The following is a 19,097-nucleotide window of genomic DNA, read 5'->3' as shown; positions in this document are numbered from 1 at the left end:
AGAAATGCAAACTTCGGCTAAAAAACAGGACATGATATAAAGACATCAATAAAATTTTAGGCTGACATGATTGTGTATACAGAGCCAGAATTTGTCCAGCATTTATAGTTTGAGACTGCTTTTTAAAAATACACTTTACAAAACTATACTTAAGTAACAAACAAGTTGTAATTTCTCCTCCTTTACCTTGACCCAAACCATCTTAATTCCTAGAGCTGAAAGTGTGGTTTTCCCAGATTTCACAAACAAATTAATAATATGAACGTGCTTTTAAGTTCCTAATCTATAATCAATTGATACAAGGCATTTTTTAAATGCCTAAACATGAACCTGATAGTTTAGCAATTTTATTTCCTAAATCCACAGAATCCGATTTTCCTCATTTAGAATCTACAATCATCTTTATTAAAAAACCGTACTCCAAATTGCAAGATGTTACAAACTGGCAATATCCTGCCAATAGGATTATTTAATTTGGGCTGCATATTATCTTAAAACATGAATTTTATTCCCCAACATATGCAAATCAAGGGATACGCATTAGTGGATTTCCTGCTTTACTCTTAGGGAAATAAAATCAGGTGCTGTGGCAACATAAACTGTATTTCCACACAATGGTGGAGCTGCAGCAGACTGGCTGCTCAGATGAGACGTGTACTCTCCAATTTGTTGTAGTTCATAGGGTTCCAGTTACCCCATACTTGCCAGGCTCTGGAGACCGAGTAGCCACTTCCAGTGTAATGTAAGACCAATCCTACACGCTTTGTGAAAGCAATCTTACTTTAGTCACTTATCTTGAATGTCAAACTGTTGTATGCTATATTAATGAAGTAGCCAATTTCCGAAGACAAAGTCCCTAAAAGGCAATTTTTTTCAATAAGCTTTATGTACATCATTTTTGAAAGAACTTTCAAATCTATTCTCGTATCTCATAAAAATCTTGACAGAAAATTTGAACAGAAGCTACTTGACTTAGAGATGGTAAATGCTGCATCAACCTAAACGTTACTAATTGCAAATGTGATCTTTTATGAAGGAACACAATCCGTTCTGATATAACAACTTACATAAAGCAATTGAGGCATTCTTGGCTTCTTGTTAAAAAAAAAATCTAAACTGAGAATTTTCAATAAAATGACCATTTGACTTCCAAAAGCTGATTTAGAATACGTTTCATTCCTGTTACTAATCAGAATCTGATTTGAAACTAGCATTTTCAAAAAATAATGTTACTAATAGAAATAGCAAGAACTTTCACATAGGAGCATAAAGAAAGGTTCTCATCAGAAAATGTAAAGGGCAAAATATTGCTATAGTGCACCCTAGCCTAGGATTCTTTATAAATGAGACCCTGTAGTAACTAGGACATTATATCCTAGAGTTCAAATACACTGATTCATCTAGCTTTGTTTCTATCTAGATTCTAACAGCAGATGTAATATTCCTTAACAACATAACTGAGCTGAACACTTACTCATGTTTTACTGTGTAACTGATTTTAGATAAATTGACAATTCACTTCTTCATTAACTTTTTCTGAGACTGTGTTTCTATAATTCATTAATATGGCTAAACATTATAATTTTTTACCCCAAAATTATTATGTTGAGTTTTTTGGATTGTCATTATGATATATTTAAGTAGAACTGCCTACTTAAAGCAGACAAAAATTTAATTCCCAATTTTACTCTGACCTTTCTCCTGCAAATATTGGTTGAGATGACATTTTCGCAAGCTAACCTTACAATTAGCAGTATTGATATGAATAAATTAGTCTAGTACTCACAAGGTTTCTTACCAGTGCTTTCTCATCGGAACTTTTCATAAATATATGTATTCCACACAAACTTGGTAGGTGGGAAAAGTCACAAGCATTAGATTATATCCACTGGAGGGCACTCAACATGACCAAAGCATGCGATAAAAACATGCCCTCCTACTACTCTCACTCTGCTGCCTGTCAGGTTTGAGGGAGACTGGGAGTGGGGAATGTCTCTTAAAAGAAAAGCTGCTCACAATTTTTAAAAAGTCATAAAAGTAAACTCTTTTTTAAAAGGGCTCCTAATGTGATTGACTTTCTAAGAGCTTTTTCCTTCAGGAGAAAGTAGATTATATACATACTTCAAGGATAACAGGGGGTTCAGGCCTCAACAGAGGGACCTAGGTTTCTAAACCAAGTCAAGCTCAGTCTTGCACGAAACACAAAAGAAGCATTCTTAAAGTAAACAGAGGAAATAAAGAACTTTCTCCTGAGTTTAAGTGATGAAAAACTATATGAATTAACACCTACTCATTTTCAAGCAACACTAACCACACATTTTCCTTTCACAGACGCTAAAAACTATATATTCATTTTAGCCTATTAGCCTAGTTGTGTATCACATTCATAATTACAACACTATTACATAAACAATAGTCTGTTAAAGAATGAGAACTGACTCTGCAAATCAGTTATCCTCTCAATGAGGGGTAACAAGAGGCAATAGCTACCTGCTCTGGACTAAGCAGCAGCTCCTCGTCTATGTTTAATATTTACTTTTATGGCATAAAAATGTTTTTAGTCAAGCTGTTTCAACAAAAGATATTGTATTACCAATAAAAAGAGGGCTACAAGGAAACAACCAAGTTAATACAACTAATGTTTTCAAAAACAATGTCAGAAGTCAAAATGTAGCACTACAAAAGGGTTGCCAATACTTATTAGACATTTGTCCTGCTCTAAAAGCATTCATCCTTTCTGCCCTGGGTTAGCAATCAAGCATGCTTCCCACCAAGCTCAAAGTACAAACTTAAAATTTACCACCTACTCATCTACAATGATTATCAGCAATTAGGAAACCATGAGAGAAACAAAATCATGGACAGATGTACTGTTTCATTTCAATAACAAAAGTTTCCGTAGGCTGAATGTACTATGTAGTCCATTTAGGGGGTTTTCATTTCACTGCGACTTGTAACTCAGAGTGACAGTCAAACTTTGGAATTGTTCACCTCTCTAGTTTCAGCAATACTTAACACTCCTCTTCCCACCCCTCCCAACAACCAAGAAAAGGATGTATGAGGCTGGTTTTCTTAAGCACCACATCTCAAAATACGTTTAGAGAAACTTGCTGAGGGGGTGTAGGGAACTGTTTATGAAAACAGGCTTCATTTATATGAACAATTTTTATTCCAGTCATCACTAGCTAACAGCTGGAAGCTCAATTCATAATTTCTTAAGTTTTAATACTAGAATATAAATTTTTCTACCTAACAACCTTGGTAAAGGAAGTAGTCAGATAATTAGTTCAAAAGAAAGAACACTCTTGGAATGCTTCTTGACACACGAACACTGTTGAATGCCTCATTTTTTCATGAGCCACCTTATTTTTAAAAACTTGGGTTTTCCTGAAAGCTATTCAAAATGATTCTTCTGGCCTCTGGGAGAATCTCAGGCCTGGGACTCTAAATTACATTCTACTCTAAACTTTCTAGTACAGTTTTTTATTTCCCCCTCAAGGACCTCAGACTTAAATAGTCTCAACATTCCTTTAATCCTAGAGAATAGCCTTCTGCAAGTTTTTCAAGTTACTTTTGCAATCACTTTAGGGCCTTGTCCTTGTACGTGGCCTTCAGAACAAAGACTAGGTCAAAGTAATGAATATCGGGTGCAAATTAATCAAATTTGGGGGAAGATTATCAAATACACTTTATTGTTCCTCTTTTTTTAATCCAGAGACTTTGTGGTTGTAAATGCACAAGTAAAGTCAATACAGCAGCAACCTTAGCTCAGACCAAAAAGAAAAAGAAAAAGAACCTCCAAAATACGTTTATGTCACTAATTCAAGCAGATACTCAACAGGAGTAGCATTATGGAAATAACATGCTAAGCTATGTCTAACGTTTCCTAGAATGAGGACTAGTTAACATGAGGACGTATGAGGGGGCTGAATGTTTACCAAGAGGCAGTAACGAACCGGCTTCCCGAGTTCCAGACAAAATACTTAGTAACTCCGCCATCCGCAACACATTAGCCGAGACTGTATCAAAGGACAGCCGTCTCTCCAAGTTGATGTCTAGTCTCGGCCACCGCGATTCCCGACACAAAGCTCATTCCACCAAAACCACTGCTCGATTTCCCCTCGCCGAGCTCTGCACACCAGCAGGCCGGTCTCTCTGCACGCACCGCGCACACGGGGGTGCGTGGGGGGAGGCCACAGAGGCCGGAAGGATGCAGCTAGGAGACCACACCGCCCGCACGAGGGAGCCGAGAACCGGGGAGACAAGCCCCCCCCCCGCAGAAGCCCCCGGGGCAGCGGGCGCAGAGCGGGCTGGAGACCCTCCCCGGGCTCCGCTCGCGTCCTCGGCCCCGCAAAACAATGCAAGAAGTTGCCTCGCGTCCATTTCCCTCGGCCCGCGTCGCAGCGAGGGAAACCTCCACGCCGCCGACACGCAACCCATCAAGTTTCGCCGCCATCGACCCCGGCGGCTCCGTCGTCCCCCGGAGCGGGCGCCGCTCAGGACGGGCGGGCGTCGCCCCCACCCGCGCGCCGGGGGTCCCCGCGGCGCCACCCACCCCCCTGCACGGCCCCGGCACACCCGGGGCCGCACACGGATCTCACGCGCGCAGCTCCCACGGACGCTGCCCCGCTGGCACGGCTCCTTGGGTCCCCCGCGGGTTTAAAGTTGCTGCGACGGAAACTGGCGCCCGCGCCCAACTCGCAGGCAGGGCGTGAAACAAACACTACCAACCCTCTTACGAATTTCCCTCGAGAACCAAGGAGCGAGTGTGGGGAGAAAGTCCCCGCGCACGGGGGGCCTCGGGGGCGCCCCGGCCCGGCGCCCGCACCCCAACTCCCCGCCGGGAAGGCGGAGCCCCCCGCCCGCACCCCGCCCCCCCGGCCCCGCGCATCCGAGGCGCAGGGTCCCTCCCCCGAGTCGGCCGCGGCCGGGGCCCCTGACGGAAACCGCCCCCGCCGCCCCCACGCAGCCGCCCCCGCCCCGCGAGCGGCGCCCCCCAAGCCCCCGACACGCGGGGCGACCGACACCCGGGCCCGGCCGCCGCCCCATCGCCCCCCGCCGCCGTCCGCCCGGCGCCCCCGCTGCCCGCTCCGGGCCTCCGGGGCCGCCGCCGCGCCCGCGCGCCCTGCACGAAGTTTGGCTCCGAAGCGGGAGCGGGAGCAGCCCGCAAGGTAGGGGAGGGAGCGCCCGAGCACCTCGGGGGGACAGGCTGCGCCCGCCGCGGCGTCCGGCCGTCCTCGGCCCGCGCTGGCGGCTCGGGGGGCCCGGCGCTGCGCCTCGCACCGACCTCCGTCTCCGCCTCCGCGGCTCTCGGCTCCCGGACCCGGGCTGCGCGGCTGCCACACACCGAGAGGCTTAAAATGGCGCCGCACAAGGACCTCTTATAAGTCGCGCGCGCGCCGCCGTATCCTGCCGCCGGGCGCAGCGCGGAGCGATCCGCCGCGCGAGGACAGGGGCGGGGCGCGGCGGCGGGAAGTAGTCCCCGCGCTCCCCGGGCCGGGCCGGCCGCCCCCGCGCGCCCCGCGCGCCCCGCGCTCCCCGCGCGCCCGAGCCTCCCGCTGCCCCGCGGGGCGGGACCGCAGGGCGGGGGCCGCGCGGCCGCCGGGGTTCGCCGAGCGCCGGCCGGGGAGGCACCGGGTCCTCCGCTGTCCCGGGCCGGACGCCCCCGCCGCGCGCGTGGCCGGGCCGTGAGAGCCGCGCGGAGCAGCCCGCGCGAGTCCTGCGCGGGCGGAAGTTCGGGCCTCGGGCGGGGGCGCGGGCGCTGAGGTCGCGGCCCGTGGGGCCACTGGCGCTCTGGGCGCCGCCTCCGCCCCGCAGTCGGTGCGCGGACTCGCGCGGGGTAGCGCTTCCGCCGGCGTGGCGTGAGGGCCACACGCTCCCCGCGGGGCACGGCTCCCGGCCGAGCCCCCGGTGTCCCGTCGTGGGTCCCGCGTCCCACCCGTGTGCCCCGCCGGAATGTGGCAGTGAAGTCCCGGGTGGGGTCGCCCGCGGCCCCCACTCCTGACGGCTGTGAACTCGGTTAGAGTGGGCGCCTGGCCCCGTAATTCAACAAGTCGTTCCGAGCACCTACTGGGGACAGATGACGAGGGAGACGGACTCACTGTAGAGCCCCGTCAGTTAGGTTAATGCTTACGGATTCCGTTTTCATCTGGCTCCGCCGTGCTACTAAGTATCAGATCTTTTTTATTTTTTATTTATTTTTTTTTGCGGGGTGGGGGAGGTTGGAGAAGATACATTTCTGTGGTGTTACTTAGTTGAGAGGTCCAAGGATGTTGTGAACGGAACGAGCTATACCGATGAGGCAGCTTCTAATTTTTTAAAACTGATTTTCCATCCTTCAAAAACATTTTCTAATTCGTTTTAACAGGCTGAAGTTGGTCTTGATTTCCCTTGGAAATGTCTCCCTTGTAATCCAGCAAGATTGGCATTTGTCAAAGCCGAAACAATTATGATCGATTCACTTTCTCTAGCCTGTCGTTTTCTGCTTATTTTTCTCCGAAACAATGGAGAGAGTACAAAAAGCAACAGTGAAAGTTATCTTGAGGCTTTTATCCCTGTAATTAATGCATGCAAACAATAGGTCTTTATACGTAGGTACAGGCAGGAAACCCACTTCCTCATTCACTCATGGAGTGGCACATGTAGTTTTAGGCATAGCTAATGCTTCAGGGCCCAACAGGTTCTTTAAATATATATATATATATATATATATATATATATATATATATATATATATATATGTCTTAAAGATATGTTTCTATATACAGTGGTAATGTCAGCTGCCATCACCATAGCACATGTGGGCCACTGCAGTGGGTAAAATCCACATACTGAGATGATGTTCGTTGAGATCCATTGTCTAGAACGACTTTTGCATTTGTATCTTTGCCAGTAATTCTGTGGATGTGTTGCAAATGGTTGTGGTTAACCGGGCTGCTCATAATTAAAACAGATTGAGCAGAAAAAGGTATTTCATCAAAGCAGTGTTTCTAATATAAATGTTTTCAAAAGTGTAAATAGCATTTCCAGGTACTAATCCCCAATTTTAATTCTCGTACACAGAATTAGGGAATATGCAGTTGATTTGATTAGCCATACATTTAAAATCAGAGGACTGATTAATCGATATTGAAAGATTTTTGTTTTGTACAGATGTTTCATTTTTCTGTGTTCAGTTTCTTGGTTTTTGGTTTTTTGCTAAATAAGGCACACTATTAAAACTGTTTAAGAAATATTTGCACTATTAGAACACCTACAGAAACAAAACTTCTATATTCATATTTCTCTATTCAGGTGCCAAAGTAATTGAAGGACTTTTCTATAAGTTAGATGTCTTAACCTAAATTTAGAATTAAGATTTTTTAAGTCCCTAGTAATACTTTAAGCAAACACACAGTATCAAAGGAAATATAAAATTTGCAACAATGCAGCAAGCTGTTTTTCCCATTAAATTTAAGTGTACTGAAGAATTACTGGGTGACTAGCATTAAAAAATATTAGTTGATTTTAACAAATTACTGAGAATTTGTATTTACTTATCTCAAAAAAACAAATTGTTCCAATTGTCTCACCAAAAATATGAGATGAATAACTTCTGTGAAATGAAGACAAATGCCATCATTAAACCAATGAGAAATACAACAAAATACCTGATGAGTTGGTGAAATAAGTGATTTTGTAAAACAATGATTCTTAAAAATTAACCTTGGGCAATACGTTTTGTGAAAAATACTTGATTATCCTTTTACACATTTTCCTCCTAGAGCCAACCACTTGGGTTTGACATAAGTTAGTCCATTTTGTAAAACTGCAAAAGACAAATGGTTCTAAATTTCAGGCTGTATTCCTAGAAACCAGAAGTGTCTTCAGCTGGTTTAAAATAGGAGGCATTACTTGCCATAATATCAGACCATTGGCATATCAAGCAGTGGCTACATGGACCCTGAATACAAAGCATCCTCCTCCACTAAAACCCATCTTTTGAATCACCTTTAGGCAAAGAAATAAATGCCCAGATTGTTTTTGCACTTCCGACAGAAACATTAATCCAGGCAGCACTTTAAAGAAGACCCATTCACTTTCTGCATAGTTAAGTTTATCAAATCTATTCATTAAACATTTATTGAGCACTAAGACAATAAGCTCCCTTTAGAGGGAAATGGATGACTGGCTCCTTTTGATTAGGTCCCTTAAAGTAATATGAAATTGTAATTGTTAATCAACCTGACTTGAGAGTCAACAGAAACAGTAGAAAACAGTGAAGGAGGGTGTGGTCTCCTCTGGACTCTATATCGGAATCTCTCTGGAAAGAATCCTCTCCCAGCAGAAAGGTAAGACTAAGTAATACTCCATGCATTTATGAACAATAAATCTTAACTCTCTAAGAATGCCTGTTAAAAATATTTCTTTTGACAACCTGAAAACACTGGACAGTAGTCAAGATCAGCTTTTCATTTAGCAGTTCACCGAGTGGGCTATTTATGGATTGGAACTTTTTGATTTGCAATCCATCATCTCAGGGTTCACTGTTATCTCTTGATTTCTTTCCAGCTGAACAGGCTAAGTAGTTGTAAATACTTCTTGTCAGACTACATGGTTGGCTATTCTCGCACACAGGAGTAATCTAGGAACCTACTGGGCAAATTCGGCGGAGAGCCACTGTGGAAAGCTTGTGTCTGGTATGCACTGCAGACCAAGGGAGGGGCGGCGAGGTTGCTGAGAGGCGATGGCCTTGGTGGTGACGGTGGCGGCAGCAGTGGTGGTGATATTCATGGCCGCTTCAGCTATGTCAGGAACACTCTTCATGCTTGGGGTTATGTGTTCTCCAGGCCTTCATTGGTTTGACACAATCCTTGCCAGACTAAGGGAGTACATTTTAATGGCTACCACAGAAAGTGAAGGAGAAGCAATGGACACATCATCCATTATAATCAAAGAGCACAAAGGTGTATGTTTTGTCAGTGTTTCTAATAACTAAGATAAGTACGGCTGTATTGCGTAGAAATTATGCTTTGGAGATATAACACCCCCCCCCAACATACAACACATACACACACACACACACACACACACACACACACCTCTATTAAACATTTCAAAATGGTTGCAGATATTTCATTCACAAGAAGGTTAAAGGCGTTTCCCATCGAAAGAAGGATTAACTTACCCGAGGATTCTGGGACTGCAGATGGATACTGCGGCAAAATCCTAAATTCATCGAAAAAATCATTTCTGGACTCCAGCTGCTAAAAATAATAGAATTATAGTAATTCATGAATAAGATTAGAACAAGCCATTTTTCACATTCGAAAGTGTTCAGGAAAAAAAAAATGATTCTTTTCTTTTAACTCATTTCTTAAACAATGCAAATTTTAAAGTAGCTTTTCTTTCCAGAGCACGAAGCGCCATGAAATCGATAATTTTTGATCTTTCGGTTAGTAGGCAACATGGTGAGCTAGTTGCAGGGACTGCAGGCAGCAGACATGTTCTTGTCAGCTCAAAATTTTCATATTGTTTTTGAATCCATCGAGATTTGTGGATGTGATATCACCATTTTTTGTCTTAGCTGGCACTAGGCACTAGGGACGCAAACCCTCAGTTTATCGACATAGGCATGTCTATTGCTTTATATATATTAAAAACAGGGAGTCTTACTGGATCTTAAACAAAAAATTATGTAAAAGGAGTGGCCGGTGTGATTATAATCCCATCATGCAGGGTCCACGGTTCCCATTTAGTGAAATTTCGCAGAGGGCAACTTCTTAAGAACATCCCTGCTGTGCAGAGTGAAAAGCATGAACAAACCAAAGACAGAATTCATCTGTGTTTATATTTTACAAACAATGAAAAACCTACTCTTTGTATGCCTCTTTTCCCCCATCTTATTATTTCATGAAAACTGCAGCATTTTCCCCGCCCCCACCCAAACACTCACCACCCCAGCACTGCAGTATTCCGTACCTCTTAGGCTTCTCCTTCGTCTCCTTTTTCGCTTTCACAAATTCTGCACGCGCCATCTTTGTGTGGGGCGATTCTTTGCTAATTTCAGTCACCCATTCTCTTACAAATCGGTTCAGAAATAGAAAATGATAGTGCGCTTTGGGGCTTCATGTGCCTAAATTTCTTTGTCTTCCTTTCTGACAATGAAAAATGGAAATGACAGGGGGAGGGAAGCCAAAAAGAGGAGGTATTTCTATTAGTGCCATAACCTGTTGTATACAGTGGTGATAAAAAATATTATTAACATAATAGCAACAGCTGCAGACTAAATAGGAGCTATGAGATAATTAATGTGCTACAACTAATTAATTTGCTGCAGGTACCTCTGCCGTGAACCAAGTAACCCATGCCATATAAAGTCTAAATACAATTATGATTCCCCCCTCATGCTAAAGCAAAATATAGAGCAAAATGTGCTATTTGGTAAATATTATGCATGCCTATTGTAAAACAAACAAACAAACAAACAAACAAACAAAAAATCCTCCCCAGCCCCTTTCCTCCTGTTCCATACCAACATATCTGAAATGATTTAGTCATCAATGGGTAAGTGTGGAGTTGGAGCAGGTGTGTATGTGTATGAATGTGTGTGTGTACAGAGGTGGCGGGTATGGCAATTTAAACATATGGAGGTTTTATGGTATGTCTTAGTTGGAAAACATATGGACCAGCTATAGATTTCTTTTAGCAAATGTAGAGACAGTTTATCATATGTACAAGCTCTATTGGTTTTAAAACAAAAATTAGATGCATTTATGTGTGTGGCTAAAAGAAAAATAACAATGTTGAGCAGTTGCCCATCTGAATGAATTTTTTTTTTAAAATCATCTATCTTACAGAAGAGGGAAATGTGTTTGTCGTGTGGCACTCTTCATTGATGTGAGAGAGATTTTTACTCTCACATGCTGTCAGGTTCCGTGTTGATGGAGAATAGTTGCAGGTTATGTCACAAGGGTGTGCACCAAGGCCACAGGGACAGGGGCATGGAGATGGTCATGGTGCCAGAAGCAAGTGTCCATTTTCTTTTTGCGCCATTTAGCAAAAAACAACTTTGGGCCCAGAAAAGTGGAGGAACACACAGATTGAATTATTTTGTAACTACGTGACTGAAAAATTTTCTTCGAGTAAGGATGCAGTCAATCTGCTTTTTCTCCCAGGAATACCACTAAAGGACATGACAGTTTTGTTTTTATTGCAACCTTGGTTGGTTGTTTGCTAAAAAGCCACAAAATACAAATTTTATCATTGGTCTAAATTTTCAAGGCTATTGCTTATTAAAATTTATTTTATTGAGGTTAAATTTTAATCCTAAATCTCACAGTAAATTGGATTCATTTCTTATCCAATACATAGATTTTGATAGCATCTGGATTTAACTTTGCAGAAATTTTAGGTGTAGGAGAAGATATAAAATTATTCAAACAGAACATTATTCCAGCTATACCCAGAAGGGACACTGCATTTGCAAAGGTTTTCTTTTAAATATATTTTATTTCACATATCCCTTTCAGGGGGCCAGCAATGCTTTGAACCACCACCATTCTCTCAGCAGAGGTACTATACACCTGTCACACTATTTCTCACGCAGTGGCGGACATGCATTTTATTCTATCTTTCTTTTGTTTATACTCAGGCTTTTTCTTCATAATCCATTTTCAGATCTGCTCCTTATTTTGAATTTACAATTATAGAATTTGAGTTGAGTGGAAATGAAGAAAGAACAGAGACCATGGTTTTTTTTCTTTTAAAAGAGGGAGAGAGAAATAGCCAATTCTTTGATAAAAATGAGAAAAGTTGACAAGTAGGGAATATTGCATCTCTGGGATTTTCCAGTAATTTTTATGTCAGTCGGTGGTTGTTCCACACAAAAGCAACTCTCTGAAATCATGGAGTTCTATAATTACAAAATCAATTAGGGAAAAGAAAAAAAATGCTTTAATTTCTGTTGCCTCAAGGGATCGTCCATTTAAAATATTTTTTCTTTCCACTATAAATTGTATTAGAATCTAAGCTGTAAGAAATCAAGATAGTAAATGTCTAACACAGTATCTTTTTCTTATTAATGTTCTATTTTCGTAGCATAGGGCTCCCAGCTCTTTGAAGCCTTCCTCCCATGACTTAGTTTTCAGAACCCATATTCTTACATTGTCTGTACAAGTGACACTGTTCAGGTTCTAAACAGTGAAAAATGATGGTTGTTATAAGCCAATTCATTTTGGGGTGGTTTGTTACATAGGAAAAGCTAACTAATATAACCAAGATGATTCCATTTTGGGCTTGTTTTTTGGTGTTTTTTTTTGTTTTTGTTTTTAAGATCACATCATACTGCAGGTTTATCCTGAGGTTGTTATCCTCTAAAACAAAAATTTCTAAAGATTTTTAAGATTTTTAATTGTCTTCTTAGTAAAATCATTTTGAGTATGCACCCTCTAGATGTATATTTACTTAAATATAAATATAAATATAAATATAAATATATGGACTGTTGTCAATGCATATATTAAATATCCATGAAGCGTGGCTTCTTTTTTTTTTAATGATAACAAGTAAATATGGGAGTTGCAGTATTTTATTTCCTAATGCCAGTGGGTTCTCATAAGCACCTTCTGGGTTATATTCACTCCATTCAGGACCACTCTTCTAAAATTCTTAAACCTTTCACAAAATCTGTTTTAAAGCATGTTTCACCCTGCCTGAATGTGTGTAATTCATTTTTTAAAACGAAACTCAGCTTTATTTATTATCATTGCTGATTGTTGCAGAATCCTTTAGCAAATCACACATTGATCTTTTCTATTAACTCACTTCAAATAAACCCTCTTTGATAAAAACCACCATTTGTGTTTCTTGCAAATGTACCTAGAATACATATTGGTTTATGGACTCTCTTGCATCACCATTTTCTCTTGGTATTTAACTCGTGTGTGTGTGTGTGTGTGTGTGTGTGTGTGTGTGTGTGTGTATTCTGTGTCTTTCTTTTTTCAAACTATTATTTTTTAACAAAGAGGTTTTCACATTTTCAACACAGAGGATAAGGATGCCTTTTTAATGTCAAAAGATTCTGAGATACCTCACATGACAATAGCTGTACTTTTAGTAGCTGATGATTAAGAATCTACATAATGACAGAAAGCTACTATAAAGTCAGTAATTGCTTTTAGACAAGTTTATGTTTTATCATTTCTAGTGGAATCTACATGAATTTGAATTCTAATCACCAAAATATGTAGAAGACTCATTTTTCAGTGCACAGACGATTCCTTGGGCCCATATGGGGTATTGGAGCCGTTGCTGCACTTGGTAGTGAGAAAGCCACTGCCGTGAGGAAAACAGAAGTAAATCTGCGGTGCACCAGCTGGGTTATGTGACCTGGACAGGCTCTTTAACCTCTCTGCATCTCGGCAGCCCCTCGGTAGTGGCAGTGACAGCAGTGGTCGTGGGACTCACAGGAATCCAAATGGTGGCTTCCGTTTGTTGAGCTTCTGCCAGGTATGAAGCTTTGGCCTGTCACAACCCAGTGGACTTCACGTGTCACATATAAGACTTCTGTGAACCATTACAACCAGTAAAATAGGGCGACCTTCGTTTCCCCATTTCACATCTGGGGAAAAGGGACGTAGGGAAATTAAGGAGTTTGCTCAGGTTATAAGCTAGACAGACAGAGCTGGAATTTCAAGTCCAGCCCTGTGTTGTCCAGGACCGTCGCCATGGGGAGCATGTGACTCTTTAAATTTGAATGAGTTAAAATAAAACAAAATTAAAATTTAATTCCTCGGTCTCATTATTAGCACATACCAAGTCTCCATCTCCCTATAAGGTTACCGCAGAGCACACAGCGCAGTTGCAGAGCCATGGTCACAGTAGAAGTTCCCCTGGGAAATGCTGAACTAGACTGACCAACTGCAAAGTCTGACCTGTTAGCACCGGGTGTAATTCTTCCTTACCGATTCATTCCTTTACTGGTTTGTCCATTTAACAAATATTTACTGACTACCTACTAGTGAAAGAGCGTTTTAAGCTATAAGGTTCTAGATACTAATGAGATACTTTTCTGTTGTAGTTGCTACAATAGTGAGACTGTTACTCTTCTTGGAAACTTCTCCTCCCCTGCCCCGCCCCCTGCATTTAGCAGGGTGCAGTACCCACCAGAAGTGAATGCAGAAGCTCCCAGGACAGTGTACCTGTCACTTTTTGTCCCTCCACTTTCTGAACCCTTTTCCTAGTTTAGATGCGTCCATCACATAGGGTATTGTGGGCAACATGGGCCATGGCCCCTGGAGCATGGACTTGAAGTCTCAGCTCAGCCAAACAGATGCTTCTGCTTGGGACTTTGAAACAGGAACAGAGGACGCGAGAAAGCAGAAACAGATTTCATGATTTCAGGGACTGTGGCAATAATATCCACTTTCTATGCAACCATCACTTTACTGGACTTGCAATGGGGATGGTCCCACCATTACCGCGGGATGCCACATAAAGTGAATGCTTATGATCTTCCTGGTTTTGTCAGTCAACAAAGTCCTATGATCATTAAGCTACAAAATATGGTGTCTATTTAATGGTCGACACTTCTGTCTTCAGCTGAAGGTAAAAGTTCTCCTCCCGTCCCGGGTAGTGCTGCGAAGAGGATAGATTGACTTTCTCTCACCATCACATCCTCCCCACCGCCTCGCTGCTATTTTTGACCCTCCTGGTGTTGGGACCATTAGGAGAAAGGAATGCGGAGTTTCTTCACAGACTGATTACTGACATAAACTGGCTTTTGCTCTCTGGGTCCAGCCAATGTTGACAGTGGCCCTGTTCTGTGCATTTTGGGGGGGTTGTTAGAGCTCCCCTGCTGGAATTCTCTGACCGCTGTTCCCTTGGGGGGAGTATGGTGGGACTCCATAACCTTAGAGTCACTTAGGGTCCTCTTCAAGGCTCTGCCTCCAAACTCAGTCTCTTGTCCCTTTGATGTCCTCACTTGCCCACTTCTGGGTCATCTGCTTTGACATTTCTGCTTAGTACCTACCTCACACCTTACTCTGACATCTAAAAACCATCATGTCTTGGTGCCTCAGTTGGAACTTCTGGTCTGACTTTTTGTCCCCTAGAGACAGCAGAGGGAACCAGGTCTAGGAGGGGTGATGGCAACAGTGACCTCATTAGATGGTTCTGTGGATTTTGTTGCCTTATCTCCTTGGGCTCTACTTTTATTTTGAGCCCATTGCTTCTACCTTCCTGGTGATTCTGTGAACTGTCCAATGTCTTTCCATTAAATTCATTTTCTGCTTTAGCCAGCCAGTGGTTTTCTATTCCTTACAGCTCCATGGTGGTCCAATAAACCTTCTATTTTGATTACTTTTGACTGCTGTCTATCTCCCTAGTTTGTATTTAGTTATCATATTTCTACTATATCTTCATATTGTAAAATAATGCATGCACTACATAAAACATTTGAAAACATCAGTAATTTATAACAGAATGAAAAAGTATCCCATAACTCCATGCTCCCAGATATCCATCGGCATTTCTAAATTTAATTCTTAAATTAAGTAATGTATTAAAGCAATGTATTGAATTAAGTAACATTATATATTGCATATATATATGTGTGTGTATATACAGATATACATATCCTTAATTTATTTAACTAGCCCTTCTCATTGATGGACATTAGGTTGTTTCCAAGTGTTTGTCATTACAAAGAGGACTACATGAATTACCTTGTACATGTGTCATTTACTCCATATGCAAATCTCAACTGAAGGGTAAATTCCCGGAAGTGGGACTGCTGAGTCAAAGGGTGGATGCCCCAGGAGAGAAGAATCAGTATTAGACCTTGTCAGATTGCCAATAACTAATTGGCACTCCCAGTTATCATAGGTGTTGTAACAATTTCCGTTCTCACCAAAAATGTATGAGAGTGTCTCTCGCCTGGCAGCTTTATCAATGGAGGGTGTGGGAAGATGCCCCTAGACCATCATTTCTCTACTGCAGCTGCCCGCTTCTGCCCCGGAACTTTGTTCTGGCTTCAGGAGGCAGGCTTGGACTGCGTGTGAGCATGAGAAATAGGGTAGAAATGCCTGAGAGTTAAAGCCTTACAAGCAGCCATCAACCAGTGATGGTCGGAGAGTCGGTGGATGAATTCCCCAGCTTTCTCACTCTCAGAGTGATAACTCTTAAGTGTGCTCTGCGTGGTGTCCCACAGCTCTCTGACTGAGCTGCAGGTACTTACACTGGCAATTGGACTTGGTAACACACGCTGTCACAACCTCTTTCTCTTTCCTCCTCACTTTGTTACTTGTGTTTCCTGTGATCACCTCCCAAATAAACTACTTACGGATTTGTCTCAGTGTCTGCTTCTGGGAGACCCCAATCTAACTGTCTCATCAAACTTTTGGAATTTTATAAAGGGTAGCTCGGTGTAATTTGAATTTGCATTTTTATTATGAATGAAGCTGAGCACATTTTCATAATTGGAGCTATGCTTATTTTTATTTCTGAGAACTGATGGTCATGTATTTTGCCTATTGGTCTCTTCAATTTCTATGATATGTCTCTATGATAGAAAGATTAGCTCTTTGTCTGTAATATGAATATTTTTTTCCAGTTTGTTGTTTCTCTTTTTAGTTTTAAAAAATGTTTCTCCTTCTTCTCCTGTTTCTTTCTTTCCTTCCTTCCTTCCTTCCTTCATTCATTCCTTCCTTCCTTCCTTCCTTCCTTCCTTCCTTCCTTCTCTCTCTCTCTCTCTCTCTCTCTCTCTCTCTCTCTCTCCCTCCCTTCCTCCGTTCCTCCCTCCCTCCCTCCCTCCCTTTTTTTCTTTCTTTTTTTCCGTACACAAGTTGTTATTTTTATGTAGACAAATTAGTCAATCTAGTCTTTTATCTCTTCTGCATTTTGAGCCATTATGATAAGAAATGTTTCCTTAACTCTACATTATAGAAGAATTCCATGCTTTTTAATAACACTTTTTAAAAATTTAGATTTATATCTTTAATCCATTTGGAATTTATTTTAGTGGATGTTCATTAACTTTTACCTGCCTTGTGCTTTTTCTGCTCTGTGATCTCTCCTAGAATTACCCACTTCTCTGAAACTGCCCTTGGATAACTTTGAGCAAGGTGTCATATTTCACTGCACCAACCTATTTCCTCTTGCAAATGATTATGGGTCTCTAGGCTTTTCTCTTAACTTGGCCTTTACTACCCTTATTAGCAGGAGAGTTTTCTGCTGCAACATTTCTCTACTGGAATGGCCTCCCTGTATCTTTTTTACTTTTACTGAGCTCATATTTTATCTCAACTGAAAGTGTATATTTTCTTCCTTTTCCTTAACCCTTATTTTTTTTCCTTTTGTTCTATTCAAAAGAGCAACTTGTGTGCCATTTTCATATGGCATTGAACCCAACCAATCTCTCCTAAGATTGCAGCGTGTTTTTAATTACAGGCTCAAAAAGTAGTGAAAAAGATTGAGAGGGCCACAAGCACTTTTATAAATCTGTGGGGTTCTTCTGCAACTCAGCACATTGCTGTATACATTTTAAATTTATTTTTGTCTTAATAGTTGTTCACTCTTACGTAGAAAACTACCAAAAAATAAATCGATAGCTGAAAGATAGATAGATAAATGAGATAACAGACCTGAGCTATATTCATTTATAGAATGCTAAATAATTCGTGCAAATCACATCTGCAAATGAACTTGATTAAATTCTGTTGCCTTGGCTAAAGCAGACAATTTGGAAGAGTCAAACCTTTTCTGGTTTATTGCTGCTTGTCTGTTTGGTCATCTCTTAGGTGTGCTTCTAAAAATATAGGCATTTCTACTGCCTTTTATGACATGCTAGGCCAGTTCTGCCCCCTAATGTGGGTGACTTTTGCCCACTGATCTTTGGCCTTCTCTTTGTTGAGCAATACCCATGGAGGCCTAGTCTCTTTTTAGGATGAAAGAAGCCCATCATGTTCTATTGACCGGGTTCACTGTTCTACCCTTGAGTCAGAGCCTCTACTGAATGTGAGAAAAGGAAACCAGTTATCATGCTTTCCTCCCATGGGTGTTTTAAGCTCCCTTCACCCACATATCATACAAAGAAAATGCATCACCTCCACCTGTCTACTCAACTGCCCCTGTAGGTATAGACTGTGCTTGATTTGCCTGGGAAAAGAATATTCCTGCCCACTGCACTGAGAATAATGCAAGGTGCACTTTCATGGATACTCTCCTTGGCCTTTCTGGATTTTTCTTGCATGAGACCAGGGGAATGAAATTGGGTGGCAAAGTGCCCATCTCCCTCCCAGTTCTCCATTCTCTCTGTGAGTTTTCAGTGTAGCCTCTGTGGAAACTTCCATCACAGCCGGCTCCCCCGGCACCCCCACCCTCCTCATCAGAATACTCCTCCCCTGAGTGTCACTAGCTGTGGGATTATAAGACTCCATTATAATAAAGGTGACAATGACAGATCTCAAGGAAGTAGAGCTCTAAAGTGAGGGAGGGAGGCACATCAGAGAGAACGGGCTCCGGGAGCCTGATAATGAGCATGGAGAGGACTTTTTCTGCTTATGGGTGAAAAAGACCGGGAAGTCTCTGTTTGAAGACAAAGCACATAATAATGTGATCACAGAGCTCTCCTAATGGGCTCGATGTGATGTTCAGAAAACGTATTATTTTCACTGCCTTCTTCTTATGTCCCCGTGGAAAAGGTCTTCACATGAGTGTTTGCGTACTGTACCCAATTCTACACTAACATCGCACGCTAGCCAACACTTTTACAGAGCAAAGTTACACACAGGTGTATGTTTCATTGACTTAATAATCTTGGGTCTCCTAGATGACTTTTTCTAGACACTTTGTCTCAGTTGGAAGAATTAAAATATAGTCAGACACAAATCCCTTAGTAGTGTTCAATTTATTTCTGAAGGATTTTCTAACATGCTTAGCTGAGAGTTTTCTTTGAGGTTTTTTTTTCCCCCTTTTCTCCTAAAAGGGAAGGTGGCTTTTTTTTACAGAAAGTGCCTGAATTGCTTCAACCAGCATTGCCAGCTTCCTTGTAAGGAATGCTCTGTTTTCCCCAAGCTTGAATTTGAAGACGCAGGACATCTGTAGAGTATGAACTGACA

At 42.2% G+C, this 19,097-nt stretch overlaps 1 protein-coding gene across 7 annotated transcripts in view; it reads right to left on the bottom strand.

Moving 5' to 3' along the window:
- CTNNB1 (catenin beta 1) overlaps positions 1-5,493 on the bottom strand; it is a 39,478-nt gene extending 33,985 nt beyond the window's left edge. Inside the window, exon 1 of one of the 7 annotated variants that reach the window (XM_081073128.1) lies at positions 5,288-5,493. The gene's annotated coding sequence lies outside the window, so the exon portion shown is untranslated. Of the gene's footprint in view, positions 1-4,731; positions 4,845-5,195 lie in introns of those variants that run through there. The other 6 variants (XM_081073130.1, XM_081073127.1, XM_081073132.1 and 3 more) reach the window with 6 other exon arrangements.
- Between the last annotated feature and the right edge of the window lie 13,604 nt (positions 5,494-19,097).

The sequence above is a fragment of the Rhinolophus hipposideros genome, assembly GCF_964194185.1.
Source record: "Rhinolophus hipposideros genome assembly, chromosome: 14".
Classification (NCBI taxonomy): domain Eukaryota; kingdom Metazoa; phylum Chordata; class Mammalia; order Chiroptera; family Rhinolophidae; genus Rhinolophus; species Rhinolophus hipposideros.
The sequence above is the reverse complement of the archived record's forward strand: the minus strand, read 5'-3'. Positions and strand labels throughout refer to the sequence as shown.